The sequence below is a fragment of the Hesperophylax consimilis genome, chromosome 17, assembly GCF_061612785.1.
Source record: "Hesperophylax consimilis isolate HC1 chromosome 17, BYU_Hcon_1.0, whole genome shotgun sequence".
NCBI lineage: Eukaryota > Metazoa > Arthropoda > Insecta > Trichoptera > Limnephilidae > Hesperophylax > Hesperophylax consimilis.
This window is the reverse complement of record NC_142852.1, coordinates 8703799-8719367: the sequence shown is the minus strand read 5'-3', so window position 1 is coordinate 8719367 and position 15569 is coordinate 8703799.

The window sequence follows — 15569 nt, the reverse complement described above, 5'->3', positions numbered from 1 at the left end:
TTGTCTATCACCGTGCACATGTGGTAAGCATTTAAAACCGACGACCGATGCTTTGCACTTTGTACACTGTGCACTTTTTGGATAACGTGGCAGATTTGAACTAAAAATATGTAAAACTTTATATTAAAACTTAAATTAAGCCCGAAGGGGCTACAGAAAAATTATTTTATTTTTATACACGTAAACTAAAACTTAATGCGGTTATTTTATGCTAAATTTACACCTGGAAAATTGAAGACTTCCCAAGATTTAAAAAATAAACTCGGAGCGCTTCCAAAAAGCAGCCGGCAGCATCTTCAACTATTTCTTGTTTAAAATGTAAATATGTTCCCTTATATACAGCGATATACCGTCCCCTTGCTTATTGCTTCTGCAATAATAAAACGAATTATATCTTGGAATATCGTATAATTTAATAAGTTCCTCACTTATTGCAGTTTCGCAAAGCATAATTACATCTATGTCTTCCAAACAGTTTTTCAAATAGGCATGAAGACTATTCCAACACTTGTTTAGTGATCGTATATTTATTTGGACACAGGTAAGGTTAGTATTGCATTTGTAGCGATGCTACGAGGTTTATCTAGAACACTCCAGACGCAATGCGACACGGTCGGCGTTCCTACGTTCCTACCTACGGCCTACGAGTACTTGCCGCTGAGCGAACTACTTACGTCAACACGTTGCAAGTTTGACTAGGTACATTTGGGGCATTCGCTAGAAGGGTCTAGACAATTAGCTAGGCATAATTCCAGCGCCATCGAAAGTACCAGAAGTATCCAGTTTGAACGACCAACCTCCAGTTTACCAGCGGTCTTGCGTAGTTACTACCGCCGTCGACTTGACTATATAAATAGGCCCGACCCAGCGAGCAGTCAGTCAGTCATCAGTCAGCCAATAATTTACTAATCACAGCACCCTGGCCTCAGCATTTCTGGCCAGCGCTACATCCACGCGCCTAGACTCCGCGGCATCCTCGCTTGTCTGCGCATCGGCCCGAAATGTTACCTTAATTAGAATGTTAGGATTCTCATTGCGTGTTCGAAAAGAATTCAATGATATTCAAACCCTACATTTTTATATTTTTCTTATTTTCGCAGTCATCTTGAATTTGCTTCTCCCATATATAATCCTCAATTAACTATTTGAACAAATCGCCTTGAAGACATCCAAAGAAAATTCGTAAATAAGATAAATATTGGTAATCATGACATAAACAGTTTATGGACTAAAGCAGTGTTTCCCAGCCTTCTTTTTGCCTTGCCCCACCGTAGTCTTTTCAAAAGTCTGATGCCCCACCGGCATCTTTTTTTATAAAACAACAGGTAAATTTTAAAATCATAATGTAATATGTTTGTAAACATATGAACCCCTAATGAAATTGAATTAAATCTTTTCTAATACATATATTACAACTGAAATTAAATTCAGTGACGCTTTCTACAAATAAATTTGATGTCCGGATCTAACTTTGTTAATTTCGGTCTTAGGTCCCCTCTATTAGTTATTTCCAATCGATTTAGTTTTTTAACGAGTAAATCGCCTATGGCGCTAAAACCACATTCCACCAAATAAGTTGAGGAAAAGGTTAATAATAATTTTCTGGCATGCAAAGTAATGTTAGGATATTTTGTGTTCGTTTCTTTGCAAATTCTTAGTGCAAGTTTCTTCTTTAAGCCTTAATTTCACATTCGCACTCACACTGAGCAAAAAACCATAATCATGTTATTACTATAATGTTTCTTGTTCACGCAAGTCAAATTTTATGGCATACGTGTTCACTCATACGAGGACTAGGGATAAACTATTCTCATTTTCTTCTGTCATTATTCATTTTCACAGAAGTCACAGTTATTGCAACACGCTCTCACTCATTCTAAGGAAACTTTCTTTTTATTTTCTTACCGTGGTTACTGTCTGTTATTCATGGTCAAGCATTCGAATTCATACTAAGGCAAAACATTCTCATGTTCTTACTGTAACTATTAATGTTCAGAAAAGACAAACTTAGTGACAATGTTAATTCGCATTCATACTAAGGATAAACCGTTTTCATGTTCTTACTGCGATTATTCATGTTCACAGAAGTCACGTTTAATTAGAAACAATAGCACTCACACTAAAAAAATAAATTCTTACTGTAATTATTCATGTTTATAGAAGTCAAATTTGACGATCCACATTATCACTCATATTTAGGATAAACCATTCTCATGTTATTAGTGTAACTATTCATGTTCACAAAAGTCAAGCTTAAAAAGACCCATTCGCACTCATACTAAGCAAAATCCATTCTCGTGTTCTTACTGTGATCATTCGTGTTCACTAATTTCCAGCTTAATGTTACAAATTCGCACTCGTGCTTAGGAAAAATCATGTATCATGTTCTAATCGTAATTATGTATTTTATTTTAGGAAAATTAACAGTTACTTTGTTGGTTTATACATGCGCAATTTACTTAACTGAAAAACCAAAGAGCAAAACAACAACTACAGCTACATCCTGCATAGTTTTTATGATTTTAGATAATTATTGAAATTGTAACGGGTTTCATTTTATTTTAAGTACAATTTGGCGTATATTTTAATTTTGTACATCTCAGACATTTTTTGTATGGCCGATGAGTATTCCCTTTGATATGTGGAATGCTTACGTATCTCATCTCTGAAGCGTGGTGCCCCACCACTGAGGCGCTATACCCCACCGTGGGAAACACTGGACAGATATAAAATATCTCCACAAAATTATCAATGGCTTTATTGATTGTTCGCCCTTTTTGTTTGAGATTAATTTAACTAAAGTTCCACACTTTAAATATTCACTGTTTTTCAGCGGTTTAATGAGAGCATAAATATTGCGTCTACTCGTTGTTCGGTACTTGTATTGTTATTGAAGACAATACTAGCTATTAGGATGCCTTTGTTCAATTTCTGAATGCGACCGAATTATTTGCTGATATTTACTTTCCAAATTTTCGTCTAAGAGCTAAGAAAGTTGTTATAATAATTAGAGATCAAATGTTAGGCAATAAAGATCAAACAACCGTTTTTTGTTACAATTTTTAATAAAAAATCAAATGAAATCAAAACTCTATAAAAATGAGAAAAACACAATAACAAGTTAAAACAAATTCAACATCCGAGGAAAATATTAAATTCGGTAAATTTTGGATAGGGCCTGACACGCTTATTACGAATAATTTTTAGAAAAAAACTTTATATTCGCCTTAATTACAATAAAAGAAAACTTTTTGCATTTCGGGCGGCGGAAAATTATGCATTTTGATTTTCAATTGCGTAAAACCAAAATTCACTCCGCGAATCGATGTGGCGACATTAGGAACGCACTGTTATGTTGGTATCACTGATGCATTAACAAGAGCTAAATACGACCGTTGCTATCTTCGTGGGATACCTAGGTTTGTGTAACATGGTTTGTGATACAAAGGAAAGTGCCCCTTAATAACGCCTGCTCGCGTCAAGGCAAGAAAAACATCCCAGTTTTCAACTAGTTTACCGGCTACGCTAGGTTTGTGTAACATGGTTTGTGATACAAATCCATTTGTCTACCACGAAGTTAGCCATAGTCGTATCTACGCAATGTATCAGGGATACCAACATAACAGTGACGTACCTAATGGCAGCTGATTGCCGCCGCATCGATTCGGGAAGTGAATTTTGGTTAACGCAATTGAAAATTTAAATTCATAATTTTCCGCCGCCCGAAATGCAAAAAGTTTTCTTTTATAGTAATTAAGGCGAATATAAAGTTTTTTTCTAAAAAATATTCGTAATAAGCGTGTCAGGCCCTATCCAAAAATTACCTTAAATTCAGTTAACATCTTTTTATGACGATATTTCCTCACTTTGAAAGATATTGTGGTACAATTTTGATTATTTTGGTATAGTTTAGTATAACTGCAATCTAGTCGATGTTGTAGAGATTGACAAACTGAAATATGCGGATTATCTTTAGTGTAGACAGTTTCGGAACTCAACCCATCGACAAAACATCGTAGTCATTTAAATAATGTTGTGTTCTTATATTGGTAGTGTTGGGCAGATCTTAGTACTAGATCTAGTAATCGTAGTACGAGTTGTATCTGTTATACCTGGATGGCCAGTGGCCATGGTAATCATTGTAATCATCATCCCAATAGTGTGGTCTGGCAAGTCCAGCAGAGGTGAACTGAAATTATGGAAACACACATTGATATATTGTCACAATTATTTTCTTAATACACAATTTTAACTGGTAACGATTTCATTTTAGACATGATAAAAATTGATTTTGAGCGAGGGTTAATAGAATAACATTTTGTTGAATTACAACTCTCTTTAAAATTGTCGGATAGGAGGATTTTCACTGACTTGGTATTTCTTCTTTTTATGCATTCGTCCTGCATTGATAAATTTTTGGATTAAACCTAATCTAACCTAACCTTAACACGACCAAAATATTTGTATAGGGTATTATTATACACACGTCCTTTGATCGAGATCTTTCAAAATGACAAATTTTTAGGCAGACTAATTTACGAGTTGTTTTTTAAGTTCTCCACTTTTATCAACATGGAAATTTGTTTTGCTGTAGTTAGTGCACCATTCACAAAAATTTGACAAATAAACTTCTGGAAACACTGTCTTGACGTTGAAAAATTCATCTTATAATGTCTTACCAGACTATTTGTCTATTATGGATTGATTTTAAATTAATAACATAAACATCCCACATCGTTCGATGAATGTTAAAGTTCATACCGATAAAATTATGCAATTTACGTATATTTCGGTGATATTGGAGTATTTAAATGTCATATTTGACATTTGCTACTGCAAGCACCTCGGCGTCTAAAAAGGGAAATATTCTGCAGACAAGGCTAACGCGGCTAATTTGCCCGCTTAAAATAATAATTAAATAATTTCGGGAACCCAAAATAATCTCTATTTTAAAGGATTTAATATTTTTCAATGAATTACCGACAGATGTTAAAGAAGCTAAAAGCCTTGCTGCTTTTCGTGGGTTATGCCTAAATAGATAAAGAATAAGTTTTAGATGTATTTTTAAGTGTCCTTAATGTATTCTAATTTTATTTATTTATTTCTATACATACATTACAGTGTCTACCAAATATTTACATTTGCATATAATACATAAATTTAGAACTGTTGTAAATATGGTGTTTTATGCTGGGTGTGAGGTAGGTTTGAGTAGGTGACACTGTGGTGGATAATGTTATATGTTTCGTGAACACCTCACTGGGAGAACCTGTGTTGAGGTGTTTACGTGGTTATGATTAAATGGTAGGTACATGTATTTATGTGTATTGGTTAAATTTTGTTATATAAGTGTAAGTTGGGATTTTAAATTATATATTTTTTTTTTGGTTAGTGTACATTGTTATTTAAAGAAAAAGGAAAAAAAATATTTATTTATGTGCACATATATATATATACACCAATGTATACATACATAAATACACATATTATGCATGCATACACACATATAAGTAAACACATGCATACATACATACATATACATTCATCCATGATTATGTTTGGTTTGGTGTTATAATGTTTTGTATAAAATGGATATCTTGTTTTTTGATCCTGGCTGTGATCAGTTTTTTGTGAATGTTTGTGTATGTATTTCTCATTAGTAGTAGTTTCAGAGTGGTGGGCATACAATTAAAAAGTTTTGTAGCGTAATACTGGAAGTGTCTTTGTCCGTGTGTGGTGTATGTTATCGGTATGTTCAGGTATTGCTTGTTGCCGACCTTGTTTTTATTGTTGTTTGAGGTGGCATTGGAATGTTTAGTTTCTGTTGGAGGAAATTTAGTAGTGCAGATTTGGCATAAAGTTGTCTTATTGACATGATGTCTAATGTTTTGAAAATTTCGCTTGAATTTGTGTAGAATGGTACTTGCAAGATGATTTTAATTATTGCCTTTTGAATTTTTTGTATTGGGTCGATTGCAGTGTTTGTAGCGCTTCCCCAAGCCAGTATGCCATATGTAACAATCGATTGACAGAGTGCAAAATATATAGATCTAAGTATTGAATGTGGGAAAATGTTTTTAATTGACTTTATTAGGTGCATGACTCTTTTTAGTTTATTAGTAATGAAAGTTATGTGGTCAGTCCAGCGTAAGTGTGAATCAATAATGACCCCTAGGTATTTTGTTTGGTTTACCCTTTCTATACGCTCGCACTGGCAATTGGGTGAAGTTTGTTCACAGTCATGTAGAAACAGGTCTATGTTAGGTGGAGGTTGACCTCTTTGTGTAATACTATGTGTGATGTATTTTGTTTTTATTGTATTAACGGTAAGAGTATTCCAGTTTAGCCATTTTTCGACAACTGATAGACTTTTTTCGGCAATTATAAATACATCTTTCCATGTGGCTGCTTGACAGAGAAGTACTGTGTCGTCAGCGAAGGTCACAATTTTACCTTCAATTTCAATGTCACATAGTTCGTTTATGTAGATGAGGAACAATAGAGGGCCGAGTACACTCCCTTGTGGGATTCCGTACGTGATCAAAAGTGGATGACTCGTCTTGCTGTCAATTTTTACTTGTTGCGTTCTGTCAGACATGAAGCTTTTAATTAGATCGAATTCTATTCCATTAATGCCCATGTTTTTTAGCTTTTTGAATAGTTTTTCGTGTGAAATTGTGTCGAAGGCTTTACATAGCTCTAAGTAAATAGATACAACTTTTTTCTTAGGGTCTAGATTTTTTGTAATAAAGTCCGTTACAGTAGCTATTGCATGTTCTGTGCTCATGTTTTTCCTGAAGCCATGTTGGTTCATCGAAAGTATGTGATTTGATTCTAGATAGTGTTGAAGCTGTATTTTAATAGTTTTTTCAAGAATTTTAGAAATGGTATTTAGTAGCGTTATGGGTCTGTAGTTGTTTACATTATTTTTTGGTCTTGATTTGTAAATTGGAATAATAAGACCTTTTTTTAGTAAGCTAGGGAAGATTCCTTCTTTTAGACTAAGATTAATTAGGTATGTGAGTGGTTTTAGTAGTTGATGGCTTAGTGTTAAGATAGTTTTAGAGTCAACACCATCCGGTCCTGTAGTTGTGTTATTCTTTAATGATTGAATTATTTTATTAGTATCTTCTAGCGTAACATTATGTAATTTGAAATGTCTGTTGTAATTATCATTACTGGTGTTTGTTGTATTGTTTTGAGGTTCCTGGATATCTCTGAGAGGAAACGTAGTTTTTATATTTTCAGCTAGGCTAACACCAATATTAGTGTAGTGTTTGTTTATAAAATTGAGGATACGTGTAGAATTCTCGTGGAAGTGGAGTTCTTCATCACCAATTAGTAATTTTTTTATGGTATTATCTTTGTTCTTCTGTGAATGCGTACTTTCCCTCAAAATTGACCATACGGTTTTTGGGTCATAATCAGTTTGTTTCGGTAGTATAATTCTTTGGCTTTACGTATTGTAAGGGAACAAATATTTCTGTACCTTTTATAGAAGAAATAAAGTGAGGTATCATAAGGGTTCAGTTTAACTTGTTTGTGTAGTTTGTCCCTTTTTTAATGCTATTTATGATGCTTTAAGTAATCCATTTTTTAAGTCTAACTTTGCGGTGCGGAATAGATGTGGATGTTTTAATGGTATTTTGTATAATGAGAGTTTTTAGATATGTTAAAAAATAATTCCAGGCTTTTTCTGTTGAGTTAATTTTTGTAAGATGTTCCCATGTCTGTTTTTCTAAACATTGTTTTAGGTTTTCGTTGTTAATTATTTTTTTTGCGGTGTTATTTTGGAAAGTTGATTTCATAGTTGGGAAAGTCAGGCCTATCATTGTTGTGTAGTGATCTGTGATTGTTGATTCGTATACTGCACTCCTTATTGGTCTTTTTGATTTAACCATAATGTGGTCTATACATGATTCTGAGTCTTTGGTTACCCTGGTAGGAGTATTAATGGTGCTTATAATGCCATGTTCCAGAAGCATCAGTTGGTATTCAATGTTTTGAGGGTGACCATTAGGAAGTATGTTTATTTATTTATTTATTTATTTATTTTATATTATAGAAACAAACAGTACATGATTTACAGAGATGAAACAATATACAGGAATAAGATACTTCATGTTGTGTACCTATGATATGTTTCCTTGGAATGTCTGCTAAGTGGTATGTTTATTCCTTAATTACCAGGTGACTTGTGTAGTTTATAGGTGTGTGTGTGACGTGTGTAATGTATGTGTGAGTGTTTGTGTGTGTGTGTGTGTCTGTATGTATGCGCATTGAATTCTTTAAATTAATGACATGATGCCACGTTTGAATTTGGGCAGTGAATCCGAAAAAATGTCAATGTTAGAGTTAAGACAAATATTATTTAGAGTATGAAGAGCTCGGTTAATTGTCGAATTAGATGCTGCATTTGTTTTATAATTTAGCGTGTGGAATAGCACTGTATGTCGTGTACGTCTCAAAGGTATGTTAAAATTAATAAGGGACAGAAGTTCAGTACAGTCAATCTCATTGTTTAAAATTCTGTGTATAAATATTGAGTCAGCTACTGCTCGTCTTCGCTGCAAAGTTTCAAATGTACACTCAAAATTATTGTTGAATCTGTGGGTAATATATTTTATAAATTTGTTTTGGATTCGTTCTATACTATCTATGTAAAGTTTATATTGCGGATTCCAAATAGGCGATGCATATTCCAGTGTACTTCTGACTAATGCGAAATATAACATTACAATTGTACGCGAATTATTGAATATTTTACTTACACGTAGCACGAAACCAAGCATTTTATATGACCTATTAACGATAGAGTCAATGTGCTTATTAAATATAAGTTTGCTATCAAGGTAAACGCCGAGGTCTTTACATTCCGTTTTAGAGATGACAGGTTCATTGTTGAGTGAATATGAGTACTTAATTACGAGTTTGTTTCTGGTGAATGTCATAGTGTGACATTTAGAAACGTTTATATCTAGACAGTTAACTTTACAATACTTGCAAAGCCTATCTAGGTCACTCTGTAACGCTTCGCAGTCAGAAAGAGAACGAATAACTTTGAATATTTTCATGTCGTCGGCATAAAGTTCATATTTGGAATTTTGAAAACATGATCCAATGTCATTTATATAAATGTTGAACATTAGCGGACCTAGGTGGGACCCTTGAGGGACACCAGATTTTACCTCGATAGATTTTGAGAAGACACCGTTGATTAAGATTACTTGATTACGGTTACTAATGTAAGATTTGATCCATCTAAGTAGGTCACCGTGTATACCAAATAAGACAAGCTTTTTCAAAAGAATTGAGTGTATTACGCGATCGAAAGCCTTAGAGAAGTCTGTGTACATAGTATCAACCTGCTCTTTGTCATCCATCTTGCTATGCAAGAAGTTAATGAAAAGGGCCAGGTTGGATGTCGTAGACCGACCTCTCATGAATCCGTGCTGATTCGGTGTAATTATTGTGGAAATAGCCGAGTATAATTGATCAAAGACAATTTTTTCTAGAACTTTACTTAAAATAGGAAGTTGGGAAATTGGACGGTAGTTTTTAACGTCATGCTTATCACCGGTTTTATAGATCGGTGTGATAACAGCTGATTTCCACTTGAGGGGAAACGTTCCTTCTGTCAATGATTTTTTATAGATGGCGCAAACCGGAAGACAGATATACTTACTACAGTTGCGTATAAAAACTCCGGGTAGCCTATCAATTCCTGGTCCTTTTTTAATATCTATGTTTGAAAGGTATTTCAAGGTGATTTCTTCATTTATTTTAATTGAGGATATTAATGTGTTATTCAGAGGATCTTCCTTATTATTAACATTGAGTGTTGGAAATTCATTTCTAAAGACCGTTGAGAAGTAATCAGCGAACAAGTCTGTAACTTCTTTGCTATCGTGTGCCGTTGTCGAATGATAGGTCATATGTTCTGGTATAGTGGGAGATTTTCTTTGCGTCTTAACATAATTCCATATTTTTTTAACATTATTTTGTATATCTGATTCCAATCGAGCAATGTAGGCGTTATGGGTATGACTAGAAATTTTCTTTTGTCTTTTGCGAAGTATTGAGAAAGATAGGTAATCTAGAGGATTCTTGTACCGTTTCCAGGCACGAAAAAACTTTAATTTTTCTTTAGTTATGTTAATTAAAGCCGCCGAATACCATGTTGGGAATTTGGTTGATTTGATTACTTTCTTTGGAACCAGATCATCTATCAGGGCATCAATAATACCATAAAAATAATGTACTGCAGCATCTACGTCCTGTGCATTAACGACAGAGGACCAATCACTGTTTCTGAGAGCATCATTAACTACCTCGTAGTTAACTTTATTGAACATTTTGACTATCTGGGGTTTAAGGGTGGTAGCAGGGAGAGGAATATTTAGTTCAACTATAATAGATTTATGATGTACATCTTCGATTACTAGTGGCGAGTCAGCCGCGGAGACAATGACTGGAGTGTTACAAAGTACGAGGTCTAAAATTCGTCCGTGAGTATTATAAATTTCGTTATACTGTGTTAAATTGGAAAACGAAAGGCAGCTAAGGAGGGTAGAGGCACAGAGGTCAATACTACGTGGCTGATACGTAGAGTTCCAGCTCACATTTGGCATATTATAATCGCCTATTACTAGAAAAATGTCATTTGGAAATTCAGTAGTTAAGTCAGATATGGTAGTTGTATGACTATTGATAATAGAGAAACGCTGTGCATTAGACAACTTAGGACTAACTCCTGGTAAGTAAGAGCAACAAATATGAATATTTGAAATGCAATGTTTTGAATGTCTTAGTAATAGTGAGATCCATATATCCTCGGCTTCTGATGTCCATGACTTTTGAGATCGGACTTTAAAGTCTTTTTTTATACCTATAACAACGCCACCCCCTTTAGTTTTACCCGTTCGATTAGTATCTCTGTCATTTCTATATACGTTATACCGGCAATCAAACAGCTCATCATCGGATATGCTGTCAACTAACCACGTCTCGCTAATTAATATTAAGTCGAATTCGTTGATCAGGACGTTTTGATAGAATTCTTTCGTCTTGGATCGGAGGCCACGTGCGTTTTGATAAAAAATTATAATGTTGTTATGCATCATGTAAAAGAGAAACTACTATCCAATTTTGATTCCAAGTAAATAGAATAATATGTAAAAAAATAAATAAATACATATTATTATGTTCACTCAGCAGCCAAAAGTCCACTGGGGTGAGCATGGTTTTCGATTTGCGCAGATGTGAGTGTGTTATGTTGTAGTGTTTTGAGTAAGTTGAGTAGTGTGTATATAGAATTAGAGTTGAGTACAAAAGTGGTATAAGTTGAAAGCAAAAATTAAATAAAATCAAATTAAAATTAGGTTTAGAAGAAATCATTGAGTTAAGTTGTTCAATACGGTTTGACCAGAGACGAGGATAGCAGGAGAGGTAACATTCTTTCTTATATAAATTTTTGAGTTTCGTACCCATAAAAAATCATATTTGTTTGTATTTTTAAATTCTTTAGCTGATCTTAGTATGAATTTGTTTTTTCTGGTGAGGTGATCATTTATAAAAATTTTACCTCCTGCAACACCTACGCTCTTACAGTCGACCCCCTTCTTCTTTTTAATGGCCGCAAGTAGTTCGTCCTTCTTCTTTTTGGAGATGAATTTAGCCACCACGTTTCGAGGGCGGGCGTCGCGAGGAGCTGCTGCTATTCCGTCTTGAGAATGTTGGCGAGGTTTGGCTCGACTAATGAATTCAATGTCTTCTTCTTTAATGATTTGTCCAACGTTAGATGCGATTTTTATTAGACTGTCTGCTAGGTTTTCATCCTTATTTTCGGGGAGACCAAAGATTTCAATATTATTGAGGAGCAGCTGCTGTTCTCTTTCGTTGTTTGTTTTGTCCAGATAAGTTAGGAATTTTTTTAATTCGATTACTTTGGCTTCAAGCTTATCCATTTTTTTTAGTTTTTCTTCTAAAACCAAAATTTTGTTCGTGTAGTCTTCGATTGTGCTATTATTATGAACGATTGTCTGTTCAAAGGAAGAAAGTTTCGAATTCATTGAATGGAGCTGGGAGGAGAGTTTCTTGATTTCGCTAAGAAGAATTGAAGAGTCGACAGAGTTGAGATTGCTGGAGAGCGGTGATTGTCCTGTTTTGCATTTAGCGCACGTCCATGACTCCCTGTTCTCCTCCGACATCTTCTTAAAATTTGCAGACGTAATTTTGGCACAGCTGAGATGCATTTGGTTTTTACAACTTATACACCTCATACAGTCAGACGTTTGTACTGCCTTGTTACATTGGTTGCAGGTAGAACTCATAGTGGGTAAATTGATGGCAACAATATTATCACTGTGATGATTATTAACTTCAAAATCGATTTCTGCAATGTAATGTCACTAAATCCACTCAAATTCGTTACTTTTAAATTTGTTAAATTTCTTCCAAGTAAACAGAAAGCGACGTTTGTGCAAAATGTTCACTATAACATAGTATTATTTAATTAATTTAGGGAGCAGAGTAAAACACAACTGTCACTTGTGGTATTGCTGGTTTTTTGTTTTATGTTTTATGTTTTATGTTTAGATCACCAGCTATGATGATGTTTTTGAATGAAGTTAATTTTTTTAGGTGAGAATCCAGAGCCATTATAAATGGTGTAATATTGGGTATGGATGGTGATCTGTATAGGGCGAGGATACATGTATTACAGTCTGTGATTATTTGTAGACAGTTTGAATTTACTGAGTCAATTTACTAAGTCAATTTACTAAGTCAATTTCTGAAACAGAAGTTTTAATAGGTTAATAATAGATATATAATGTAATTTTATCATTGTTTGTGGTAAATTGAGGGGTACATAATGAACGAAAAATCAGGTGTGAGGAGTTTGTAAGACTTGGAAAAGAACTGAATTGTAGGAAAGGCACAAATCATTGTTTGTGGTAAATTGAGGCGTTGGTACATAATGAATGAAGAATCAGGTGTGAGGAGTTTGTATGACTTGGAAAAGAACTGAATTGTAGGAAAGGCACAAATCATTGTTTGTGGTAAATTATAAATATTCTCCTTACTAAGCGCCCCTTTCTTGATCTTACTCATTACGCTTACATCAGCCATGCATTCTTTGTGAATCTCCATATTTCTCACACGATCATAGATGGTTAACCACACATACGCCTCAGGGATCTCATGTCTACAGCATTCTCCTTCCATTTTCATCCTTTGTATGCCAGTTCCATGCCTCACTGCCATACATCAGGGTAGGTACCAGCACTCCACTGTGGACTGCTATCTTGTTGTCAGTTTTAGAATAAGGTAATATCCGTGGTTCATACACCCTAGACTTAATTGAGGCAACAAGTAAGTCTAAGTTGTATGAAGAAACCAGACATAATGCAAATATTTGCACGTATTTTTTTCTATAAATTTATTATATAACACGTGAATGGTTTTCCTGCATTTTGCAACAAATCGAACGATTGGATTTCTATAATCACGCATTAGGAATGCGAATTTTATATTTATTTATTTATTTAACTAACTTATAAATATATATTTTATGCCGTGAAAGAATTTCTTTCGTGTTCTGAGGGTAAATTTTTTTGCGGTGCTATTAGCCAGCCTTACCATAAATAATAGCGGGCCGCAGTTTCATTACTCAACAAGATAAATATTATTATTTTGAAGAACACGTGTTCCGACTTCCTCATAACATTTTGGTGCTTTACTGATAGTTCATTATGAAATTTTTCAAATCATACGTAATAGTTCCCGTTTTTAACAGGAAAATTAATAATTTAAACAAACAATTTAACAAAATTTCATATTATCAGTAAGATTTATCTTCATATTATCAGTTCTCCACTTTTATCAACATGGAAATTTGTTTTGCTATTTTTACCATGTTGATAAAAAATATTTATCTTCATATTATCAGAAAGATGTAACCACTCTCAAACGAAAAATGTGAAAGAGAAAAGTATAAAAAAGTGGGTTGAGTAATATTTATTGTTATCAAGTTTAATTTGTAGAACTCCATTTTAATTTTAATTTTTTATATGTTCAATAATATTGTTATTGGGTAAACAAGTTCTGCTGTGTAATTATTATTACGCGTTACAGCTGTTTCGCCCTCTGAATACTCGGCACTCTTCGGGGCTGCCGGCTGCTTTTTGAAAGCGCTCCGAGTTTATTTTTGAAATCTTGGGAAGTCGTCAATTTTCCAGGTGTAAATTTAGCACAAAATAACCGCATTAAGTTTTAGTTTACGTGTATAAAAATAAAATAATTTTTCTGTAGCCCCTTCGGGCTTAATTTTAATATAAAGTTACATATTTTTAGTTCAAATCTGCCACGTTATCCAAAAAGTGCACAGTGTAACGCAAAGCATCGGTCGTTGGTTTTAAATGCTTACCACATGTGCACGGTGATAGAGTAGTGAACAGTTTCAAGTGCGTGTAAGTGATTTACGAGGGTATCCTTTGAACTATGGTGGTTGTAAACAATATCGGATATGACCGGGCCACACTACTCAGACTTAATAGTGAAAGTGTTTATTTGGACCCTGCAAGAGCTGCAAAGATATCGCTGTATAACCTTGGACGCGTTATTACTAAAACAACTACCCGTAAAATTAGGTTTCGTGGTTGCAGAGCTGGACGCAGTAGGAAAAAACATCTGGAACACAGCATCGAAATAGTAACGTCACCGCTAACAAAAGAACAGGAAAAAGCTGCAACTCAAATTCTCGCGAATCCGGAGGGAGAATATAACACAGTTAATGCTTGTATACAACGGCATGCCAACTTTAAGAGCCGTCAACTAGGTATAGGATCCTGGAATGTTAGATCTCTCAATAATAAGATAGAGGAGGTAGGGGAGGTTTTCAACGAACAGAATCTTCATGTCCTGGCCATAACTGAGACTTGGCACGAAAATGGTGACTCTTTTTCAATAAAGAGACTCCAAGCTTTAGGTTATGTCGTGCTAGAAGAAACCCGACCTAAAGCAACAATTTCTCGGGATTACAACATCGCTAGCGTAAATTACGGGGGTATCGTGATTTTAGGTCGCCAGGGCTTGCGTTTAACAACGGTGTCAATTGGTGCATACCGAACCTTTGAGCACTTGGGATGCCGAGTTTCTTCTGCAGGAGCATCATTCATTTTATGTACCCTATACCGGCCTGGTTCAAAACAAATCACTTTGGACTTTTTTGATGAATTTTCGTGTTTTCTCGAGCGGGTTGTGGGAATTTCCGATAATATTTTCAAAACAGGCGACATTAACATTCACTTAGAGCGTCTAGAATCACCAAATACTCTTAAATTTACCGATTTATTAGACTGCTTCGGATGCCGTCAATGGGTTAATTCCCCAACTCACGATGCTGGTGGAACTTTGGACATTTTTATCTCAAAGTCAAGCGGTCCGTTTCTGGTAGCGGATAGTGTGGATGTAAGATTATCAGACCATCGACTTATTCGCGCAAAAATCGATTTTAACCCACCGAAAATTCCTTATGTTACTATCACATCAAGAGCATGGCGCAGTTT